Source organism: Rhinolophus hipposideros (assembly GCF_964194185.1).
Source record: "Rhinolophus hipposideros genome assembly, chromosome: 22".
Taxonomy (NCBI): Eukaryota; Metazoa; Chordata; class Mammalia; order Chiroptera; family Rhinolophidae; genus Rhinolophus; species Rhinolophus hipposideros.
The window spans coordinates 30,454,990-30,478,009 of NC_138068.1; the positions used below are offsets into that span (position 1 = coordinate 30,454,990).

At 37.9% G+C, this 23,020-nt stretch overlaps 1 protein-coding gene across 1 annotated transcript in view; it reads right to left on the bottom strand.

Moving 5' to 3' along the window:
• The window catches only part of PAK5 (p21 (RAC1) activated kinase 5), a 276,764-nt gene that overhangs the window by 252,900 nt on the left and 844 nt on the right, over nt 1-23,020 (bottom strand). The window lies entirely within an intron of this gene.

Below are 23,020 nucleotides of genomic sequence, written 5' to 3' on the forward strand. Positions count from 1 at the left end.
TAAACTAAATGATATAATGCATGTAAAGTGTTTAAGAGTGCTTAGCACAGCTTCAAAAATTGCTTGTGGTTAATATTGCCATATTTCATTGAATTTAAGATACCAGAAATTATAAGATGCACTATTACTTTATTAAACATTGAGAAAGAAAAAACTTATTGCCAACTAAAATCACAACACTAATATTTTATCACAATTTTTAGCTTACCTTGTAAAAGAATTCTTTTGGATTCATACTGACTTATAGCTTGGTACCGTATGTCACTCTTTAGGCATATATAAAAAGTAAAAATATAAGTCCTTATTAAAATGTCTTCTCATTCAGTATCTCACTGTTTTGGGTCACTTTCGGACTCAGAATTCTCCCAAACTCCATGTTTTGCTCACCTGTGTAGGCATTAGCAATGACATGAGGGTGGCTAACCTGGAGTTGTGCGGTACTCTGCTATCTGTACTGTTAGCGATATAAATCTGGTTTAAGTCTGCATCGAAAACAAGAACATGAATACCTGTCAGCATTCCTTAGAAGCACAACAAGTGAAAACTGCAATGCATTAGTGGAGTTTCTTGGGAAGAAAGGCAATGTTAGTGTCCAGGTGAGGTTTACAGGGCCATCCTTCCTGCCAGGAGCAGCTCTCCCAATTCATACACTCATGTTTGGACCCTACTCACTGCTCTATCCCCAAAGCCAGACCCTCCCCAGATCCTACATGGAACAGGAGTTATTATCACATGTCAAATCGCTGTTCAAGTATAATTCTGTAACGGTCCTGCCTCTTTTGTAATTGTTTGTGTTCTGAGTTATCTGTTCTTACTGTGGCCCCTACTGGTTCAAAAATAAGTCCTTATTATGATTAAAAGTCTACTGTGGCAATTATTTTTGTTTCTACTATTTAAAAATTTTCCTTTCTCTGTGTACTGAAATAGTAATTAAAGATGAAGAGGGTAAGGGGGTCAAATCTATGTGATGGAGGGAGACTAGACTTTAGGTGGTGAGCATACAATGCAATACACAGATGATGAATTATGGAATTGTACACTTGAAACTTACCTAATGTTATTAATCAATGTCACCTCAATAAACTTAATAAAAGAAAATTTAGTCCCACCAAACTACTCGGGAAAATAAGAGCCAATATGCTTCTATTTCACATGCTAGAAGACAGCTCCTGCCTGACTCAAACAACTCAAACCAACAAACTGCTCCTCTGGTTTCACCTTCCTTCAGGCCAGACACACAGCTTCTCATAGCACACTGTGAAGGCTGCTCTTACAAGGCAGAAAGTACAGGCACTATGCAAGGAACTCAAAAATCATACTTCAGTGGCACTCCCTGGTTCTGAGTAATTGGAGTATGAAAATCAATCTGATGTAATGAAAGTTCTGAATTACAGGAGATTGGCCATCTGGAGTCATTACTGCTCTGTGGTTACGAGGGCAGGCTCTGGAGAGAGACTTCACTGGGTTCAGAAGTGGCAGTGGTACCTTGGGTAATAACTTCTTTAAAGTCTCAGTTTTGTCATCGGAAATATAGAGATTACCATAGTACTAACCTTATGGAGTTATTGGGAGCATAATAATATCTGTGATATTAAGACTGTTACCATTACTATAATTAGTTTCATTCTATTATAACAGACATGCAGTATAGGGAAAATGAGAGGAGATCGGACGCCTAAACTCTCATCATGTATCTACTACTAACTGCTTGTGACTGAACACATTTCGTGACTTCTTTGGTATTTCTTCTACTGAAGCAAAATCATGGTTTAATGTGAGTTTAAGAATATACAAATAAGGGAATTCAGCATAATAACAATTTGTAATAGAAGCGGAATCTCAAAACCTTCAAACTATTTCCATGATTTTAAAACTGTACAATAAAGAAATCATACCCAAATGAAAGACTTCCAAGTCTACACACAGAAGAGCCTCTCCTATCAGGAAATGACATAATATGCATTTACTTAGTGCCCACTAAGTGCCGTGTTCTGTGCTAAGCATGATTTATTCATTCATTCCTTCATTCAACACATATTTACTGATCCCTTAATATGTGCCAAGCCTTTCAGGCTGGGGAGATAGAGGGCTTAACATAATAGACAAGGTCCTCGATCTTGTGGGGAAGATATTTTATTGGTGAAGGAGAAAGATAATAAAAAATAAACAGATAAATGAACAAGAAAATTTCAGATGGTGAAAAAATATGTACAAAGTAAACCAGAGTCACTTTCCCCACAGCAACCCTAATGAGGTACTTCACAGTATTTTTTTTAATGTTTAGGAAATCAATGCTCAGAGTTACTAATAATTTTGATCAATTTGCACAGCTAATAACGTTTCAGACAGGGACCAGAACCCATGTCTGCCAAGTTCAGAATCTAATGTCTTATCCACTATGCAAATTGTCTTTGTAATAATGAGGTTTCGCTTAGCTAACTGTCATGGCTGGTACAGAATTGCACACCAGGTTGGCCCCTATGATTTATATCAAATTCTAAAGCTGTCAATTCTGAATTAATGAGGTCAAACTAGGTGAGGGCTAGACATAACCAGACTCTAATAGCAGAACCTTCCCCATAGGGTCACAGAGCAGCTGGGGTCATCAGCTACCTTTGTCACATAAAATTCACCTGCCATTTCTAAAATAAATACTCAACGGTTTTTGTTGTAAAAATGAAAGAAGGCTGAGTTTCTTAGAAAAAAGAAAAAGCAATGCCAATTCAGAATGAACACTTCGTTCCAATACATTTCACTGCTCATTCTGCCTTTTGGTGAAAAATTATCTCTAGAGAAAAATTATTCCAGAGAAAAATAATTTATTTCCTGGAAGGAGAGGGAGATTAAATCTCCTCTTTCCTGGAAGAGGAAGTGGAGGAATATACAGATTTTTCAAGAAAAGAACCCCAAAGGACATAAAAGGGAGGGAAAAAGAAAGATCTGGGACTGTCAATCCATCAAGATGGGAACAGCAGTTCAGAGGGCTGAGTTTCTATTGGAGGCTGAGTATCTGTAAGAACCAACAACCCAAACCATACCAGGGAAAACAAATACACCGGAACAGATGCACATAGACCCTGATGTTTCTAAGGCCACTAATACTGAATTTCTTAATGGACAGATGAAATTATCATAAAGTACATGTCTGATAATATTCCATGAAAAGACTAGAAACATGGTTTCAGAGGGGTTCAGGGCAACCCCTCAACCTGGAAGATAGGATTACAGAAGGGTACTGGGTATCATTCAACTAAATAATAGCCAAAATACCAGAGTAATCACCAAAGGTACTTTCTAATTTGTCTTGTCCAAAAGTTGAACTGAACTAACAAAACATGAAGCGATACAGGACAACATAGTGCCAAATCACTTAAATCAATGAGAGGAAACATGCTCTTCATGACGAAGGCAAAGAAAGAAAATACCAGGAGAAGTTGAGGGACTGGGTGCATACATTTCATGTTAGTTTGGTATGACAATATGTCCTCACTAACTTACATAAGTTCATTCCCTGAGAAAATTTAGGTTGCAATTTTCACTGATTTTCCTCCCATTAAGTGAGGTTCTGAATATGCAAATGACTTTTCATTTTAATTTCATACTAAATCAGTATATCCACACAAATCTATTTCTTACCAAGGTTCCAAAATAGAAGCCGCTGTACAATGGCAAAACTAGGACACAAAGACGAAAAGCAAAAATCACAAGGAGGAGGAAAAAGAATCTATGTATAGTGTCTTTGGAAGCTGCTAATTCATTTCTAGGAAAAATAGGTAACTTTCAAATACAATCACTCCAATAAGTTAGGGCTGCCAAAAACTATGTGACCAGAGAAATTTCACTGGGCTAGAAACCTTTGTAGGGAATATTATTACACTGAGCAACTTTGCTTTTATCTACTCTAAGGACAATTTTTTTCATGACCACATCTATTGCTCCTGCTTCTCATAATGGCATCCTGATAATCCTTATGAATCCTCTCTATCCCCACTCTTCATCCAGGTGGTTTAGGAGAAAGTAACTCCACTCTGACTTCTGACTGCAGGGAAGGGTTTGGACTCATTGTGTGTGTGTGTGTGGGGGGGGGGGGGTATCAAAGAGCAACAAACACATTCCCCAGGCTACGCTAATCAGACTAGGAATGGGTGCTGCCCTGTGACCCATAAAAGTAATACCCGAACCACTGAAATTTATCCTAAGACTTTTGTTGGAAATCTTGGGTCCTCAAGCATTTTCTGCTGGATTTTTAAATTAGTAGAATCTAAACCTAGAAGGGGTGGGTAGAGCATCTTGCCATGAAAATGGGAGAATCTGCCTGAGAATCAGAATGAAGCCCACACAGAAATATGTAGAGTGAAGAGATGGGGAAGAAATGGCACCAAGATAATATTTTTGAGCTCCTGATCCAGCTGCATTTTTGGACTTTTTAGCTCTACAGGTGAATAATTTCCTAGTTTGCTTTGGTACACTTCAAGCTAGAGCTCTTTGAGGTTAGTGTCTTTCAAGCAAAAGAATCCTGTGGAAGACACTCACCCACTCTCGCCTTCCCACAGCACCTGGCTGCAAACACAACTTCAGCCTATAGGAGATACACATAGTGTTTTCTCCTCCTAATACCAACTTTCATGAGAACGAATCAAGAGGTAGAAATCAGGAGAAGGAAAGCTTATTTTCTTTATATGCATTTGATAAAATTCAAATTTCCCCTATGTGTAAAAGGCCTCTCTTCTTTAACTTTAGATTCTAATTAAATTGGGCCAAACTTCTTTTTTTTCTAGTAGATACCAAAAAAAAAGTGTACTTAGAGTTTTAATTTACAGCCCTGGTTTCATTAAGACAAACTGACGGAAATGCTAGGGTCTCTAATCAACTCACTCAGTCTCTTTGAATTTCAGCGGAGAATATTTCATACCTTCTCCACTCACTTTCAAACTGCCATAACCTTCCTCCTCAAATTTGATAACTTTGCCTCCTTCTTCAAAGAGAGAAAGAAAGGCTTCATAAGGAACTTTTAGCTTCCCACCAAGTTTCCCTGAATCTACCTCATTCTTCCCTTTACTCCTGTTCCAGGAGAGCAGACCGCCTGCCTATTCCTCAGTGTGTTTGTCCTCTGGGTTCATCTCTGAATGATGTCAACGATCAGTTCTCCCAACCGCACATTCCATCCTCCTACTCAAAACTGAATCAATATTTAAACATGCTCAAGTTCATCCGCCTCTATATAAAATTCTCCCCCTCAACTCAACATCCTGTTTCAGTTATACCTTCTATTCTTAACTCTTTCAGGCCTCCAAATCAAACTTCTTGAAAGAATAGTCTCCACTCACTGTTTCACTCATCCACCTTCTGCTCACCAGCTCAACATCCTCAAAGGGGAAATGAAGAAAATGTGTTCCTCCCTTGGGTCACTCTTTGGACTAAGGAACGTAAACAGGTAAAATATTTTATACAGAGCCTAACACATAGTCAAGTCTCAGCAAACCCCAGTATTATTACTCACTCAGGTATTTAGTAAAGATTTACTGAGCAACTCTATGTGAAGGGTGTCATGTGAGACGTTTTATTATACTTGTAAATATATAAAATCTAGCTTCTTCCCTCAAGCCTCTTATAGTCCAGAGGGAAGAAAGGGAGAAGGAGAACAGAAAACACACATAATTACAAGGTATGGTAATCCATCTCACAAAGTTTGGACCAAATCAATGACAATATGAGCAGAATCACTGAAGGAGGCCATTTAGGCTGCGGACTACAGCACTCCAACACACCATTTATATGTACCAGATGTGAACAGTGTTCCCTGAGATTTCACAACACTGAGGTCCTGAATATTAAGGAATTGAATGGTGAGCCCTGAAGTTCTGACTAAGGCAGGGCAAAACTGTAACACTCCGCTTCAACAACGAAAGCCACTAAAGATGGTAGACAATGGCTCAGTGTGGATGATCCAAAGCCACTCAAGACCACTCTTCTTCTGGTTCGTATAGCTCTCCCCAAATTTCTTTTCATGATTCCTTTAGGAACACCAAAAATTATGAAAGAAATATTTCTACCATTCCAGGTATGAAAGTCCAGGACCAGTTGTCTGGTGTGGAAAAAAATCTAGAGGGCTTCATTCTATACCACTGATGATGATGCATTTCTTAAACCCACATCTCAAGTCCAAGGCTTAACAGCTATTATTTGAAGTGCACAATGATTTGGGGCTTGCTAAGCCTGAATAGCCTACTGGAGATCCTGATGTGACCTCATCAACTTTGGATCACCTTCTTGCTCCATAATTCTTTGAAGCAGATGGCCAATTTTAAAACACTTTCCCTACTTTCCTAAACAACCTCAACTCATACATTCTCATCATGGGAACCAGCTGGGTTATTTTTGAAAACCCACTACAGCCTGCCCAATACCCACTCCTCACTTGTCAATCAAGTATATTTCAATACCCAGTTAAAACTCACTAACATTTACTGTATACACACATATAAATATGACTAAGACTTGTCTCTCTGCCCTCAGCATACACATTGCACACTCTTCTTTCTCCACTGAAAACTATTTTTAGCTTGGGGTTTCTAGCAAGGCTTAGACTAATTAAAATCATTTTTATTATTCATGCCAATAGATCTAACTTTTATTACATTTTCTCCAACTTTCCCTACTTTCATAGTATCTGTTCCTAAAAATGATTATGGCGTGAACCACACTACATTATAAGTCCTCACTTAACATCACCAATAGGTTCTTGGAAACTGAGACTTTATGCATAGTGACAGGTAATGAAACCAATTTTACCAGACTAAATAATATAAACAAGAGTTAAGTTCCCACAGCATATTTCTAGTCACAAAAACATCAACAAACTTCTAAAGACCCAAAACACCACTAATTTAAACACCGAAATAAAAGTGAGCTATACAAACATTTAAGAAAGATTAATAAAAACAAGTAAGATAATTATTTTCCAACTGTTGATTCCAGTTGATTCCAGTTCATGTGGAAGGTGGCAGATGGCTGGTGGCTAGAGCCTATCCCGACAGGTCAGAGTAGGAGGTGGGACCCAGCCCTGGACAGGACGCCCTTGCATAACTGAGTGTACTCACACCCACTCCCATATTCATTCATACTGGGACAACAACTCAAGCATGTCAATTCACCTTACATGCACATCTTTGGGATGTGGGAGGAAACTGGAGTATCGGGAGAAAACTCACAGAGAGAGGCCCCAGACAGGAATTGATTTTTTTTCTCATTAATGTTATAACAAAACAATGACGTTATTCAAAAACCTCTGTATTTGGGACACAGAATTAGTTCCATTAATGCCTCGAAGGAGATGGCTTACCAACTGGTCCACCAGTGCCCTAAAAGAATGTAATTGCATTACATGGGTAAATGATTTACTCCCGGGGAATATTGTATCCTTTGCTTCATCACAAGGTCAATTGTAGCCTTACTTCTGTCCCATTTTTCAATATTAGATGCATTTAACAGCTTCATGCTTAATTATCTAAGACTCCAATACAGCACCTATGGTTACATTATCTCATTCGTTTGGAAATGACTGAGTGCAACTTACTGAGGCTCAATGCCCTTTTACCCATTGAACATAAGGTATGATCCTTTTCTACACTAACAGATGATCCAATTAATACACTCACAGTTAGCTAGCAGAAGATAGGGCTTTTACAACTTCTGAAGGATTTTGAGGGAACATGCTAATGGGACAACAGGGATGGATAGCAAGCCCTGTTACTGTTCCCCAGATGCCTAGTACTAACTACCAGCTGCCAGGACACAGATACTCAACGACTCCACTGGAAGTAGACATCCACTGGATGTCTAATATCCAAAACTAAACTTCTGATTTTTTCCCTAGAAACTTACTTCTCCCAGTGTCTTCCCTTTCTTAGCTGAAGCCACTTCCATTCTGGTTGCTCAGACCAAAAACCTTTCTCTCATAACCCATATCTAATCCTGAAGAAACACCACCTTCAAAATATATGAAACCTGGTTCACTGCTCACCACTTTCACCACTACAAGCCTGCTCAAAGCATCATCATCTCTCACCTGAATTATTGCAATGTCCTCCTGGTCCCCGCTTTCATAATTTCCCCCTCTCAACAGAGAGGCCAAAGTGACTCTTATAAACTATGTCAGATCCTGTTTTCTGCTCAAACCTCTCTAATAGTTCCCCATCTTTCTCAGAGAAAAGGCCAAGGTGCTATCTCTGCCTACTGGTTCTGACCCCTCACCTCCCTGAGCTTGTCTCCTGCTGTCCTCCTCATCTTGTTTTAATCACATTGGCCTCCTTGCACTTCCGCAAACAAGGCAGGTGTTCCACCTTGATGCTTTTGCACTGGGTTCTCTCTGCCTGTGATGCTTGCTCAGATCTATCAGTGGGTAGTTCTGCACAGGCAGCTCCCTCCCCTCCTTCAAATGTCACCTTCTCAATGAGGCATGTCCTAACCCCCCTAATTAAAACTACCCTTTGCTGCCACCATCTCAGCACTTCTGATCCCCTTACCAACCATTTTATTTTTTTCAAAACACAGATCTGACATTCTATACATGTACTTATTACGTATTATTTACTGTGTGTCTTTCCTGGCATAAGAGGGATTTTTATCTATGTTCACTGGTGTGCCGCTATGTGCTTAAGTGCCACCCCAAATAAACACAGTAGTATGCAAGGAATGTCTGCTGAATGAATGAATGACTAGCTGGTAATGATCACTGTAGTATCCGTTTCCTACTTTTTATCTAGCCTCTCAAAGGACAAAGCAGAAGCAGGCAGATACCACCCTGATAGCTCCAATTACCTTCATTTTAATCTTATTAGTTAAGCGATTAACTTAGAACCAAAAGTTCTTCTGCTTTACAGTAACAGCGACAGTCATCACATACCCTGGCCAAAAAGGTCAATGGGTGGGTTGTGCTCTGTGTTTAAAATAAAATTGAGGGGCCGGCCGGGTGGCTCAGGCAGTTGGAGCTCCGTGTTCCTAACTCTGAAGGCTGCCAGTTCGATTCCCACATGGGCCAGTTCAATTCCTCGAGTCCTGCAAGGGATGGTGGGCTGCGCCCCCTGCAACTAACAACAGCAACTGGACCTGGAGCTGAGCTACGCCCTCCACAACTAAGGCTGGAAGGACAACAACTTGAAACTGAACAGCACCCTCCACAACTAAGATTGAAAGGACAACAACTTGACTTGAAAAAAAGTCCTGGAAGTACACACTGTTCCCCGATAAAGTCCTGATCCCCTTCCCCAATAAAATCTTTAAAAAAAAAAAAGATAAAACAAATAAATAAAATTGAGGTCTGGAAAAAAAAATTGGAGATTACTGCATTGAAGAAAACATAGGTACTAAACTTATGGACCTTGGGTTCAAAGAGCATTTTATGAATTTGACTCCAAAGGCAATGGAAGTAAAAACTAAAATAAACAAATGGGATTATATGAAACTGAAAAGCTTCTGCACAGCAAAAGAAACTATTGACAAAATAATGAGGCAACCAACTGAATGGGAGAAGATTTTCGCAAACAGTACCTCTGATAAGGGGCTAATATCCAAAATATACAAGGAACTCATGAAACTCAACAACAAAAAAACAAACAACCCAATTGAAAAATGGACAGAGGACCTGAAGACACATTTCTCCAAAGAGGATATACAAATGGCAAATAGACATATGAAAAAATGCTCAACATTGCTAATCATCAGAGAAATGCAAATGAAAACCACAATGAGATATCACCTCACCCCAGTCAGAATGGCTTTCATCAACAAAACAAATAGTAACAAGTGTTGGAGAGGCTGTGGAGAAAAAGGAACTCTCATACACTGTTGGTGGGAATGCAGACTGGTGCAGCCGCTATGGAAGGCAGTGTGGAGGTTCCTCAAGAAATTACGAATAGAATTACCATATGACCCAGCAATCGCTCTCCTGGGTATCTACCCCAAAAATACAAAAGCATTTCTCTATAGAGACACGTGTACGCCAATGTTCATTGCAGCTTTGTTTACGGTGGCCAAGACATAGAAACAACCAAAATGTCCTTCGATAGATGAATGGATAAAGAAGTTGTGGTACATATACACAATGGAATACTATTCGGCGTTAAGGCAAGATGATATAGGAGCATTTGTGACAACATGGATGGATCTCGAGAGAATAATGCTAAGTGAAATAAGTCAGACAGAAAAAGCAGAGAACCCTATGATTTCACTGATATGTGGTATATAAACCAAAAAGAACAAGACAAACAAATGAGAAACAAAAACTCATAGACACAGACAATAATTTAGTGGTTACCAGAGGGTAAGGGGGTGGGGGGTGGGTGATGAGGGTAAAGGGGATCAAATATATGGTGATGGAAGGAGAACTGACTCTTGGTGGTGAACACACGGTGGGATTTGTAGACGATGTAATACAGAATTGTACACCTGAAATCTATGTGAATTTGCTGACAATTGTCACCCCAATAAAATTAATTAAAAAATAAATAAATAAATAAATAAATAAATAAATAAATAAAATTGAGGTCTGGAAAAAAAAATTGGAGATTACTTCCTAAAATCTTCTCTCACTCCTCTTGAATTTTCTGTCTCATTTGTTTTTCATTACTTTATAGTAAGGTACAGTGATATCATTATTCTCAGTCACCTGGGTAATTCCAATATTGATTTTGAGATTTTCCTAGCCATTCTATAGAATGTATATCATTTACAAAGTTCTACTTCACTTCTAAGAGCATATTTGCATTCTGAATATTTCATACTTTCCAGATGATAATATCATATGAAATATGATAGCATCCATTTGTGTTCTGATAATTCCTACCTCGAGCAAGCTCAAGACCGTGTGATTTCTTTTTCAATTCCATTTTAATTCAAATGAAACACAAGAGGAAATTCTCTGTAATCATCTAATGTTGGAAAAATATTGAAAGAGTTAGTTGCTGAAGCCTAACAATGCAAATATTCCCAACAAATATCCCTAAACTCAAGCATTTTAAATAAACTTCATGCCGGCACAGGAGGCTTACTGCTAGATATTTTTTCTAGCACAGAATTTTAAAAATGTACCTTTCTAAAATGCTGTTTGCCTTATATTTAAATTATTAAATAAGTTGGCTCATATTTTCAGGAAATGAGATTTTTAAAAGGAACAATATATAAGGATAAAATGATCTAAAACTATAGAACCAAAGATTCTAATCCAAAGATTACAAATTCAAAAGCCTTCAAGGACCAAGGAGGTAATATAAACGTGTAAAATGGCCTGATAATAAATAGTAGGGAGTGATAGGGACTGTGGCAAAGTGAAGACTAGTGCCTACCTACAGTGGAGGCAGCCGCTACTCAGCCAAAGTGGATGGTTGCCATGAGGAAACATCGTCAGTGTTGCCAAATTTCTTATTTGTGTATATATGAATTTTTTTTAAAAAAGAGAAGCCATAAATCTGGTTTTTCAGGTGAAATTTCACACTATGTATGCCACACAGAACACATCTAGCCCACAAGACTGGAAAGGGCTCTAAAATCAACGTTATCAAATGTTAGTACATACTAGAATTCTGTGTTCTCCTCCACCTCCCAGTTTTGAAAGGATGGCTCAACTATATTTCACAAATAGTGAAAGTCTTCAATTGTTCTCTGATTTCTAGTTGTTAGTGGACTCTAGGTGGCAAGTGTTTCTTTCAACCAGTGCAGACTGCTAATATGCCAGCACAGGTATCCACCACGGGAATCCAAGTGAAAGTAAGCACAGTGGCTTCTTTCATTGAGAATATCTATATGTTGCCTTTAAAAATCCCTTCTGGTTGTCACCCTAGAATTTTCTCTCTGAGAATCCTGACACAAATACATGTGACCAAGAGCCTGAAGAGACCCTGGGTCTCACACTGGGGAACCCCTAGCTTGGACCACTTACTTTGATTCATTTCTCTCCCAAGCCTTCCCAGTTTTTCTCATTTTTTAGGGCATCTGTTACTATGGAAACAAGTGGTGCCAAAGACTTGCGCGAAATTGAATAAAACCCCAGCTTTCAGTATAAAAAAAAAATCAACTGATGTTTAAGCAGGGGGTCACATCACCAACCAAGCATATTCATACCAGGTTTGGGACAACAGAGCAGGAGATCTAAGTTGCATCTAGTAATCAAATAATCATTCTTCACGTTTTTCAAGAAGCTCAGTTTATTTACTTACTCTATAGTTGGAAAACTTGCTCTTAGCTTATTGTTTACTTCATTACTTTCTCTCTTCTCAGGGTATTCAGAATATCTGTTATACTCCTAGCCAATATTAGAATTTTTGTCTGTAACCAGAAACAGAGAGAATTAATCTTTTCTGCCACGTGTCTTTCATTTATAGGAAGTAAAAAGTGAACATTAGTGTGAAACTGTTTTTTTTTTTTTTTTTTTTTTAAGAAAATAGCTTAGATCATTGTTAGGTTCCATTCCAGAATTTTAAACTATGGCACTACCCTTTTGCATCTGGACTCATTTCTCAGCTTAGGTAACATCCAGTTATCCACAAACACTTATTAAAGATCTGACATATGCATAAAACTAAGTGCTGGGGATACAGAGATGAAGAGACTAGATATGTACTTTAGAAGAGTTCTTAGTCTAATACAAAAAGGGAGTCAAGTAAAAAAATAAACACTGAAAAAACATTACTTATTAATGCTTTGAGATGCATAATCCAGAACCATGTGGGAGAATTCTGAGCGGAGGTGGGGGAGGGAATTGTAGCTGCATAGGAAGTTTACAATAAGAAGGTGATAGTTAGATAATCAGATGTTCATTTCAGGATGGGAATGAAGACAAAAAGAACAGAGAAGACGCTGACACAAGGTCTAGCTGAGAGATGTCAAGAGGAGTGACAGTGAGGACAGGGAAGGGCATATGCAAGAAAGATTTTAGTTTGCTTGTTTTGGTTTTGTTTTTTTCATTTTATTGGGGAAATTTTTGGGAACAGTGTCTCCCTCCAGGGACCATCAGCTCCAAGTAGCTGTCCTTCAATGTAGTTGTGGACGGCACAGCTCAGCTCCAAGTCCAGTCGCCATTTTCAATTTTAGTTGCAGGAGGTGCACTATCCCTTGTGGGAAGTAAACCGGCAACCTTGCTGCCGAGAGGTCCTGCTCTACCCAGCTGAGCCATCTGGTTACCCCTCCAGAAGCCCAGCGGCAGTTCGTTGTCTTCAATCTACTGTGTTTCCCCGAAAATAAGACCTAATTGGAACATAAGCCCTAGCATGATATTTCAGGATAACATCCCCGGAACATAAGCCCTAATGCGTCTTTTGGAGCAAACCTTAATATACGACCTGGTCTTATTTTCGGGGGAACACGGTGTAGTTGTGGAGGGCGCAACTCACTGGCCCAGGTGGAAATCAAACTGGCAACCCTGTTGCTTAGGGTTCGTTCTAACCAACTGAGCCATCCGGTCGCCCCACAAGAAAGTTTTAAGTTGAGATTTAGATAGTCCTTGGCTGTGAGAAGGGAGAGTAGAGTCTACTTTAAGTAGAAAGAAGATAGACCACAATTTGGAGGTAGTGGTTATCTCAAAAACTCTCATAAAAGGGTAAAACAAACTACTATTTAACTCAAGTCATGAATAGTTGTTATTTACGAGTAAATATTATTGGAAAATTCCAATTTCCCTAAAACCTAAAGAAGAGAAAACATTGTCCTAAAAACTACACAGATGAGGAAAGCTCTAACTTCAGTTTCTGTAACATTTTGTTTTCCTTGAACCCTCCCTCCTCTATCAGTGTTTATATTTTTAGAGGTTAAATCATACCCACACAGTAACTGTTTTTACTATGGAGGAAGAAGCTTTCTTTTAAATAAATGAAGTATAAATTTTCTAATCTTCCCTTTCAGGAAGTTCTCTTCCTAGGTCAGTAAAATGCATTGGAGCTAAGTTAGGCAAGAGAGCAACAAGTTGACAGTTAAGAACAATTAGCTAGGATGTATGTTTTACACATACATCCATTTGTAGAATTCAAATAATCAAGCTTAGAAGCAAAGAGATCAAGTTATATACAGAAAACAGCTAAAGAGTTTCTTAAATAGTATGTCAACCTGGAATTTGAAGTTGAATTGAAAAGTGAAGCTAAAACTTGTTGACTCTGTTAGGTTGAAGTAAGAAAATGTAGGAGAAGGAGGAGGGGTCAGAGAGGGGTCCTATAGTAAAAGCTCATAACTGGCTTTGATTAACTTCTTCCAAGTGTCTGTTTTTACAACAGATGAGGAGAGGTGGTCTGGAGAAAGATAAGGATCTGAGTCAACAGACCTCTACCCATCTTAGGTCATGCCTTCCTGTGGAAGAGCAAGCACCACTTCTTCCGCTAAATCAATATGTGACTCCCTCAGCCCACCCAACAAACTATAAATCCTCGGAACAAGGGCTCTCTGGTTCTCGTGCTCGCGCTTGCTCTCCCTTTCTCTGTCTACCTCTCTGTCTCTCTCTGCCTCTCTTTCTCTCTCTCTCTCTCTCCCTCCTCAGCTAGGCCCATTCTCTTCCCTGAGAAAGTATCACTAATAAAACCTGCTTGCATACTAATCAGCTTGCTGACCTTTGATTCTTCACTGCATAGGCAAGAAATACCGAAACTCCTGTAACAACTCTATCATAGATCTTGTATTTGGGACTGAAGGTGTGAGTGAGTGAGCCCTCTCGCCCACACCCCTGTAATTTATTTTTAAAATAGTGATGGAACCAATAATTGGATAAAATCATCTTGACTCAGTTTAACAGTGGGGTAATGGAGGCTTGGGGATGAACCAGAACTTTAAGGAAAATAAAAGACACACATCTTTGCCAATTTACCTTCATCACCAATGACACAGATGGCAATTCCCTTGAAAACTGGCAGAGGGAATCCTATAACTGACATCTGTTTTAAAATGTAAGTTAAATTTATTTCTTATAGAAGCAATCAAATATTGATTTTTGGCTTTGATCATTCAAGTAATCATAATACTGAACACAGCCAGACAGTCAATGCATTTACTTTTCCCTTTCATGAGGAAATTTGCATGAACAGAAATGCCAAATCGGAGGATTCAGAATCAAAGTGGGTAGATTAATCCAGTGATTTTTTAAAAATTATTGACAGTTCAAGAACTCCAAACAAAACTTCTCTTTTTACACACTGAGTTGCCATACGCCACCGTGTTAATGGACAATTGGATTCAGACGAGCCTGGGTTTGACTACTCTTCGCTACTCTATGTATCTGCATGATATTTTGTCTTGAATTACCTAGTTTATAGATCTCTATGAAGATTTATTAAGATACACAGGTAAAATCCTTGGATGAGGTATTGAACACATCTTGTTCAATATGTTGGCTATAATCACAGGAGTGCAATCTACTTTTCTTATAATGTAGATTGCTGTTGCACAAGCAGCTAATGTATGCGTGTACATGTGCATGTGGGAAAAATTGAGCGTTACACTTCTAAAATAGCTACTCAAACAGGCCTGATCCTAACAGTTGAGGGAGCAAAAGCACAAATAGAGTCCAATTATTATACCATGTTTCCCCGAAAATAAGACCTCGCCAGACCATCAGCTCTAGTGCATCGTTTGGAGCAAAAATTAATATAAGACTCAGTTTTATTTTACTATAACATAAGACCAGGAAATATAATATAATATAATATAATATAATACTCGGTCTTATATTAATTTGGGGAAACATGGTATATCTAAATATTTAAATATGATAAATCAAGCTAAAAATTATAAATTATTACATGCTTAGTCTGATAACATGCCTCCATAACAACCTAGAAGTCAGGCTTAAATTTAGAATACCTGAATTCCAAGAACAGGGCACAATAAGGAGAACCAACTTCCTGCTCCTCCCCATGCTCTTTGCACCCTAGCCTCTAGCACTATGTGTGGACTGTACCATCCACACATCCCAACTCCATCCACACCTCCATTGACAGTCTATTTTCAGCTGCCCTTGGGCCCGGGAGCCTTGAGAGCAGGGAAGTCCAAGGTCTCAGATATGCAGAGCAGGACCCTCTGAAGGGGTCAAGGTGGCACGTGGGCTCTCTGATTGGTGCCAAAGGGCATGGCTGTACAGGTGCACAAAAGATGGAGGACAGAGCAGCTGGTTCTTTATCATGCAGTGTCCAGGGCAAGGGCCTGTCTTGGTAATGTGAGATTTTCTCTGTCACGTTTTTAGTGCAATTGAAATAATTACCTTTTTCCTTCCATTTGCAAGTCTTCTTTTCTCAGGGAAAAGTTTATAAACAGCTATCAAAGCAACATAAACCTGAGCATTAAGTTACCTGGTTAGCCACAGATATTTCCTATTTATGATGAGAACTGTAGGAAGAATACAAACTGACCTGGAGCTGTCTAGTTTCCAGTTTGGTTCCAATCCATTTTTTGGTTGTTGCTGTTGGTTTTATTTTTGCGCGCGTGTACACACACACACACACACACACACACACACACACACACACCCATTCCAGGCAATTCTTTAATCTACCTGATAACCTTCTAGTAAATTCTCTTTGCTCAAGTTAGAGTTTCTTTCATTTGCATGCAAACTAAGAGTCACTGCTGATACACCTGCCAGAGCCCCTGACATAAGAGATAATCAATGAATGTTACATAAATGAACAATTATAAGCTAAATGTGTATTTCTGCCATATTTGTAAAATAGTGTGTATTTTCACCGATTCATAAAACAATATGTTATCATTGACTAAATTTTGAAAAATCTGGAAAGGTATAAAAAATTAAAAGTACTACCCAGCCCTTGCCTAACTTTGTTTTTCTTCCAGGTTTTATATGCCTATGTGATATTTCCATTTCACAAAACACATATCATTGTAATGCATTTGGTGCATTTGGTTATTTCCATTTAAAATTGTGTGAAGGTTGTTCCATGGCATTACATAATCTTCTAAGTGATCGATTTTAACATCTTTGTAATAGTCTGTAATTTTGGGACCTTAAAATATCTTTAACCAGCCCCCAATTTTTAGTTATGTAGGTTGTTTCATTTTTTTCTATTATTATAGAATATGTTATAATAAATAATCCTCTACATAAAACTTTGCCTCCATCTACTTCCTTAGCAAAGACTAAAATAAGTTAAAATAAAAAGCCAGAGAAACACTTGTATCAAATAATTTGAATTTTTAAAAGCTTTTCACAAATATTTTCAAATTGTTCTCTAGGAAGGTTGTATCACATAGATCTTCCACCAGTAGTAATTAGAATGTCCTCACTGCATCCTTGCCAGTACTATTTTTTACATATATACATATTTTTGTTTGTTTACTACATGAAACACATGAAGTCTCATTTTTGTTTTAATTTGCATTTCAGTGACTAATAGTAAAAAATATTTATTAAATATGTGTATTAGACTTTTTATTTCTTCCTTTTCAATTATTTATTCAGATATGCTGCAAATTCTATTGAGGTATTATTTTCAACTTACTGATATGCAAGAGTTCAGTGTAATTATTATATTAACTGTTCTGTTATGCTTGGTGTCAACATTTTTCTCCATAATTATTTTCTGCATTAAACTGTATTTTTTTTGCATACAAAAGTTTAAAATATATTCAAATCTATCCTATCTTTTGCTTTGTTATTCTTTCCATTAATTTTATATTAAAAAGTCCTTCTAAAATTGTTAAATATTTTCTACTAGCTTTGTTTCTCACTTGGCGGGTGAACTTTCCAATTTATTTGGAATTTAGTCTAGTGAGTCATATAAACAGAGGTTCTTAGTTGAATATTTTTTACATAGCCAGTTTCCTTGGCTCTTTTGTCAAATACTCCTTACTATTTCAAAATGCTTCCTCCATCACGGTTCTTTTTCTGAGTTAGTTATTGATCCTTACACCAATGTACTACATCCTTACACCAATGTACTACACTACTAGTTCAATGATCAGATTGATTTTTAGTTCTGGAAAGACAACCCATAACCACTGCATTATAATGCACGGGCACATTGGGTATTTCCATTTAAAATTGTGATAAAGGCTGTTCCATGGCATTACATACTCTTCCAGGTGATTGATTTTAACATCTTTGTAAAAGATATGTATATTCTTTCGCAAAGTTTTCTTGACTATTGTCATCTATTTACTTTTCCAGATGGAAGTTCGTATCGATTTGTCAAGTTTTCCCAAATCCCAATGCAATACAACTAATTAATCAAGGAAAAATAACCATTTCATAATATCCATCTTTCTACCCAAGAATAAGGAATGTTTTCAGTTTTGTTCACTTCTTATTTTATGTGTCTAAGTAAAATTTTGTAGTTTCCTATCTAAGTGTTTAGATATTGCTCATTATTCCCAAGTATTTTCTGTATATTTACTTTTTTTCCTAGGTAATTTATATTTTTGTGGATTCATGAATAGAATCATTTTCTATTGTATTTTTCAGTTGGTAAATACTGGCATTTTGTGTAGCCATTAATTTTTGAACATGTATTATATAACCAACCGCCTTACTGAAATCTTTTATTAGGTCCTTCATGTTTTAGCTGACTCAATTGTGTATTCATCAGTTTTAAACAAAATCAAGACACAGTGTGTGATTTTTCGTTATTTAGGTAAAAAGTTATACTTAACCGTATGCATTAAATGGTATTTTTATTTATTTTTTAAAATCATCTTTTATGCGAATAATGAAAAGACATGAAATTGAGGATACTCAAGAAATCCAAAATGTAACCTGTGCTCCAGTGTTGAACCCCATTCATTTCCGTAGGGTACTCAGTCTTGCAATTCAAAACTACCAAAAAGAGCTCTGAATGAGAAATTCACTTCTCACTTAGATTAAACAAGACAAATAAAACAATTCAGCTGGTAATGAAGAATTTTGACTACTGTAGAAGACAAAGAAACACACCTGGAAACTGTTCTCATATAAAGAGCCATTTGTCTCTTATTTTGACCTCAGAGACAATAGGCAGAATGATTTTTTAAAGCAGAACAGGGCCCACCTAGATATATTCAGAAAGCAATTGCATGAGCAGAGTCCTTTCTCCCCAGATAAACATATTTTCTATTTTAAAAGATCAGGATAATAGAATCTACCAATTATATCTACCAAATATCTGTTGTACATCTGATTTGGGTTCTGTGTTATTGAGAAAAATTGGAGGACTAGCGATAATAACAAGTAAGGATAGGGAATGATGAGAACCTGGCATATAACAGAAGCTCAATAAATAATATTATTAATTATTATTACACATATTATTATTTATTATTATTAATCTCTAGAAGGCTAAAAGTCTAGTTCACTATTGTCTTCCTAGGGCCTAAAATGGCAAACATTGATGTCCAACAAACATTTCTGAAATATTTGTTGACTGACTGATGTATTTTTACAAAATGCTCAATTGCCAGAAAATATTTTGACTCAATTCTTAACTGCTTGCATGAAACCAATTCTTAGGATAGGCAGTTTTAAAAGCCAAGAATACTACTCTTTTATAGTAAGAATGAGGTTCTAAATTGCTCTTTTTATACTAGTAAAAAAACAAAAATTTTCTAAAAAATCAGATCTTTAAAATGGCACATAAAAATGCCATGTGGAAGAGTAATCATTCCTTCACTCATTTGCCAAACATTTATGGAGTATCTACATGCAAGATACAAAATAAATGGCCATCACAGAGCTTACAGACATTAAGTAAATAGCCAAACAAATAAATAGGTAATAAGTGCTATGGATGAAAAGTAGAAGGGTGATGAGGGAAGGGAAATCAAAGAGGCCCAAAGGATGAATACAGCTTAGACTGGCAAAGCATAGGGGGAAGTGCTTGGGATATTCAAGAAACAGACAGGACATTCAAGAAACACACTGATATTCAAGAAACACACTGACACACTGATCAGTGTGACAGCAGCAAGAGGAAGAGGTGCCCGAGACGAGGCAGACCAAGTACCCAAGGCTGTGAGTGTCTCTGGAATCTCTCCCAGGCATGTGGATACATTTTATGCAGGGGATTGACATGATCCTATCTTTTACAGGTGAAGGATTCGAGGGACCAAGCAAGCAAACAGGGGCCTTTTTAGAAAATTATACTAATAATCCAGGTGAGAGATGACGTTTTAAAGTTTGATGGTGGGGATGGAAAGAAGAATCTATCAAGATATATTTAGCAATATAAGTAGAAGACAGAATTTATAAGATTTTGTCACGGTTTAAGATGTAGAAGGCAAAGAAAATCTCCGAAGGTATCAAAGATGATTCTTAAATTTCTTGCTAAAACAACTCTAAGGATAGTGGTGCAATTTACCAGGATAAGAAAGATTAGAAAGGTGTTAAGATTGGGGTGTTTTTGTTGCTGTTGCCATTTTTGTTGTTTAATTTGGTTTTCTGTCATTTGTTTGCATTCTGTTGGTAGGGTAGCAAAAAGGGAAGGAGACAACATTAACAAATCCATTTGAGACAGGGTATGTCAGCTATGTTACCTGAACTAGACTGAGATCCTAGATTGTCTGGGTTTCCAGATAAGTGACATTTGTATAAATGAGGTATGCTTGAATGCCATTCTTCCCTACCATGGTTGGGTAAATAAAACCTGAAATAGGTTATCTGGATTAAATAACCTTTAAAGTATTTTTTAAACTGATACTACTTCTACCTTCTGCATATATGCTGACATAATATTAATGTTGTCATTAAACACGATCATAGGGATGTAGGCATGCTGGACTGAATAGTGTTTCCCCCTCAACCCCAAATTTCATCCAACCAGAACCTATAAATGTGACTTCATTTGGAAATAGGGTCTTTGCAGATGTAACAAGATGAAGTCATACAGAATTAGGGTACGCCCTAATCCGATATGAATGATGTCCCTATAAGAAGGGGGAACTTTGCCACATGACGATACCCTGTTTCCCTGAAAATAAGACCTAGCTAGACTATCAGCTCTAATGCGTCTTTTGGAGCAAAAATTAATATAAGACCTGGTATTACATTATATTATATTATATTATTTATATTATATAATATAAGACCCGGTCTTATATTAATTTTCACTCCAAAAGACGCATTAGACCCGATGGTCCAGCTAGGTCTTATTTTCAGAGAAACATGGTAGATGAAGGCAGAGACTGCCGTTATGCTATCACAAGTCAAGGAACACCTGCAGCTACCAGAAGCTTGAAGAGGCAAGAAAGGATCCTCCCCTAGAGGCTTCAGAGGGCGCTTGGCCTTCTCTACACCTTGATTTTGGACTTCTAGCCTCCAGATCCGTGAGAGAATGAATTCCTGTTGTTTTAAGCAACCTAGTTTTTGGTAATTTGCTATGACAGCCTTAGCAAACTAATAGAGTTGGAACATTAAAGGAGATCACATATTTGAACCTGACTAGCATAAAACAGGGCACACAGTACAGGATAAACATCCATTTCCCTTTCTCCTATAATGGTCACCACCAATTTCTTAATAGTTCATATCATGAGTAATCCACACAGGTACTCATTTAGGTAGATCTTACTTACCTAAAGTCTTTCCAGACTTGTTTTACAGATGAGGAAACTGAGGCTTGGAAAAGTTAAATAGCTTGCCCAAGATCACAAAGCTAAAATCAGGAGAGTCTAAGCTCAAACTCAAGTCTGTCTCATCACGAAGATGATACCACACCCTAGGACCCCTGCTTCTCACACTTGCAGCATTTTAGCAAACTGACAAAGTGGAGGAGATGCACTGCCAAACTGTGTTTTCAATGCCTGCAATTAAAACTCATGTTTATTTACAAAATAACAAATTACAGGGACCTATTACAATCAACACATTCACACAGGAATAGAAAATTTTTATTCTAAGACCATCAACTTCTATTGCTTCCATTAGCTGTGCTTCTGCTTTGCACATATGTATTCCAAGTCAAGACACTATCAGATTGGACGTTTATGACTTTAATTTACTTAAATGCATTTTCCTCAAACATTTCCCATTTCATTTTGATGATACTGACTCAGTTTTGCTACCTAAGGAGGCCATAAAGTAAATACTGTATGTACAGAGGGAAGTGTCTAAATTTTGTAGCCACAGATGTCCATCCTTTATAAAGTAAAAAATAAAAGCATATTCTAAATTTACCTTCCCTTCCTAACCCAGTGAGTTGTGCTGCTGAGTATAACAGATATACAAATATAAGGTGACAGAGATGTTATTATGCGGTGTCAATTTCATAGACTTGTAGTAACATCTAGTACATTTGGACTCGGGTAAGAAAGAGTGTTAACATGCCACCAGAACCCAGAAGAGAAAAGGATGTGGTGAGAGGTTCCTGAGTTAGTTACCTAAGACCTACTTCTTGAAAGAACTCTGTGGAATGCCAGGTTTCCTGATTTCCCCCAAAGTGCATTCAGCCTTCTAGGCTGTCATCAACTATTAACGATGACACTTACCTCTGGCTTTGTGCCAACTTTTTTTCTTCATTAATTTTGCCTTAAAAAGCCTACCACAGATAGCCCCAATGCTTCAAATTCCCTTAATTGATATCTAATGTTGAATTAACTTGTGTCCCATGTTTAAAGCTCCAAATATACAAACATGGGTTCAAGAAGGGCTAACACGCTTCTCCAAACTGGGCACTCACCTCTGGACTGTTGAAGTTTGCCCTACGGGAGGCCGACATAACACTGAATTTTGACAAGAGTTTGGAACCTAGATCCTCTTCCACGCTCTGCCTACACCCGTGCCCATGAGCAGAAGTTCTCTCTCCATTACAACCTACCACGCACCCATACGCGCGCACACACACACCAAGGCAAGCAACAAAGGAAAACAGCCCCAAAGGGACTCAGCTATTGCATCTTCCAGTCTATACCTGCCAACGGACAAAAACCGTACGGGAATCCTGCCCTGGCAATATGTCCAATACTCCTCTGGAGAGGCAGGCACCGTGACACCCCAGGGCGTGTGCGGCTGTTACACACAAAGAACTGGTGCTGGGCTTGCTAGCGGTCTGGGGGGACCAACGCACTC